Here is a 3,144-nt window from a genome sequence, read left to right as displayed (position 1 = left end):
GAATAGGGACCTTTGTACATTTATACTTTGCCTTTGTTGACCCAATTATAGGCAAACAGTGTTTTACGAGTGGTTGATCCAATCAGCCAATCCTAGGGCTGGAGGTGCCATGAGGCATGAGACCTGAATAACCAACCACCCAATGAATCTTGCAGCCCAAAGGTTGAAATATTTTATGAGGGAATAGGATCATGGTAGTGCCATGCTCCAGAAAAACAGCGGCTTTGTTCTTTCCAAGGTGACAGGATTTGAGTCAGGAAAGGCAGTTAACCAATTAATCAATCAGTCAACATTAAGTGCCAGGCACTTCAGAGAACTATATTTGAAGAGCAGTGCCCTCGACTCACCATGGAACACTGAGTCTGCAAGGCTTGTAAAATCATGGGACCTCAGACCTGGGAGTGACTTCTGAAGGGATATCTAATCTAGCTCAGTCCAGATCATGAATCCTTCCACAGCACCTTAGGCATCCCTCCTCTGCCTTCCAGATAGATACCATTCCACTTTGAGGTCACTCTATTTGTTAGGAGGTTTTCCTATAAACCAGGAATGCTTACCATTTTTGTGTACTGTGGACCCCATCTCAGAGTAATGTTCGTAGATTCATAAAATAAAGTACATAAGATTAGAAAGCAAACTAAGCATTCACCATGTGGTGAAACCTAATATTTTTAAATGTCTACCATAAAAAACACAAGATTTCAAAGAAAGTAAGTTAAATTGAAATATCTATTTTTCAAAAACCAAGTTTATGGACTTCAAAGTAAGTACTCCTGCTTTATATCAAGGTGATATCTTTGTTTCTGCAATTTAGAGGGAGAGGGAACTAGATTAGAGTTGGAAGGGACCTTAAAGGCCTTCCCATTTTACAGATGAGGAAACTGACGATGACAGAGCCAGTGACTTCTGATGGAGAGACCTTTCCATTGCCCCTTACTGCTTCCCATCCATTGCAGTGCCCAGGAGGAAAGTCTAATGCCTCTTCTATAGGAAAGCCCACCCTGTTAACCATTTTTCTTATTTTCTACAGGCTCTGCATCTCTAGTTCTTTCAATGGATCATCTTGAGGGTCCCCTAATTTCTCATTATTCTTCTTCAAATTTGGCTCGTCCCAGATGGGTCTGACCCTACAAAAAAGCCAGTTTTGCTTTCCTCATGAATTATTTGTAAGCACAGAGTCTTTTTATTTTTCATGGGTCAGTGGGGAAAAGCAAGAGGGTATAATTTTCAAATGATCCGTCCTGCTGCTTTCCTGCCTTCTGTGGGTCATCAGCACTGACTAGCCTGATTACTAGACTACTGCTGATGGTTTAGTTTAGTAGTGACTTGTATTTTCTTTGATTATTTTCTTTATTAAAGTTTTAAGCGTGTAGTCATTTTCAGATGTACCTCTCCATCCTCCATACAACCCTCCCTCGAACCAGACAAAGAGTTAATCCAGCCCAGCCAACAAGGCAAATTTGCCTGAATGGCTCCCCATCTCTCTATGGGGAGGAAAGGCATGTATTTTATCATCAGGGTCATCGTTCCTCCTGCTTTAGTAGAATGGAAGGAAAATTAAAACCCTAAATTTAGTTAACTTTTAATTCTGAAATTTATATGCATAAAACTGTTAGACCAGAGGTAAGGTTACCTGTGCCCTGCTTTGCATGTAACAGGCTCCAGTTTTTGATGCTTTACATCTCCACGCAAGAGTTCCATGACGTTATCAGTGGTACAGAGGCAGTTGGGTAATCCAAACTCAGACACTCACAACTGTGTGACCCTGGGAAAGTCACAAACTCTGCTTGCTTCAGTTTCCTCATCTGTGAAATGGAGATCATAAGGCACCTACCTCCCAGGGTTGTTGTGATGATGAAATGAGATAAGACAAAATCGCCATGCCAGGTACACTGCTCCATATACATTTGCTTCTTTCGGCCCTTCCTGGGGAACAAAGGGAAGGTCATTTCTATGTCTCTTCTTGCCCCAGTGCCATGCATATAGTAGGTCCTGAAATTGCTTAAAATGAATTAAAAAGCCCCAGCCAACATCAAGTGTAAGACAAGGAAGGGAGCACAGGGGTCCTTCCACACATTTTCCCTGCCCAAGTGCTATTGGCCACCAATCACTGAGTTCATAAATGGAAAGGGGGACCCCCTCTCAAACTGCTCTTGCTGAATTTGCCTTCTTACATGCAGATTGCTGCTACTCTGTGCTCACCCTTCTCCTTTTCTGAGTTTGGGGGTGGGGGGAAGGTACTCCCATAGACGAGGGGCCTTTCCCTACTTTGCTAGACACTCTAAGAATACCTGTGGAGAATATGGGCTGTCAACCCATTAACCATCCCTTGCTCTTCATGTGAGCATCTGGAAAATGGGGATAACAATTATTGCCATATCAAATTCACAGGCCTGTTGTGAGGAAGATGCTTTGTGAATCTTAAAAAACTATATAAACACAAGTTATTATTTTGAAGGAAAGCAACACTTTTCTTATTTGGGGTATTTTTTGGTGACTTCTATACATGCTTATTTTAGAGAAAATACAACTGCTTCTTCTATATATAATTCCTGCTGTCATTTTACAATGGCTTTGGGGGAAGGGGTAAGACAACTTGATTTTTTTTAAATTAAAATTTAATTTATTTTCAAATGAACAGTCATTCACCTTCTCTCTCCAGTCACTTCCCCTTTCCCACCACGTAAAGAAAGCAAGAAGAACAAGATCCTCTATTACAACTTGACTGAATCCTGAATTGGGTAGATACTGAGTGGTCTTGGACAAGTCACTTAACATGTCTAGGTCTCTGTTTCTTCATCTAAGGTTGGACCAGATGATCTCTAAGGGCCTATCAACCTAAGTGATTATTGAATGGAGTGCTGAACCTAGAACCAAGAACTGAATTTAAACTCTGCCTCAAGTACTGACTTAGCTGTGTGACCCTGGGTGAGTCACTTCACTTCTGCCTGCCTCAGTTTCTTCCTCTGTAAAGTGGCGATAATAAAAGCACCTACCTCCTCAAAAACATTAAAGTGTTCTGTCAATGCTAGCTATTACTGTTATTAGTATAATCAAATAAACAAAATATTCTAGATGTAGTTTGGCCAGTTCAGAATACAACAGAATTATAATTTCTGTTGTTTGGTACCCTATGCTACCATT

The sequence above is a fragment of the Notamacropus eugenii genome, chromosome 6, assembly GCF_028372415.1.
Source record: "Notamacropus eugenii isolate mMacEug1 chromosome 6, mMacEug1.pri_v2, whole genome shotgun sequence".
Lineage (NCBI taxonomy): Eukaryota > Metazoa > Chordata > Mammalia > Diprotodontia > Macropodidae > Notamacropus > Notamacropus eugenii.
This window is presented reverse-complemented; position numbering follows the sequence as displayed.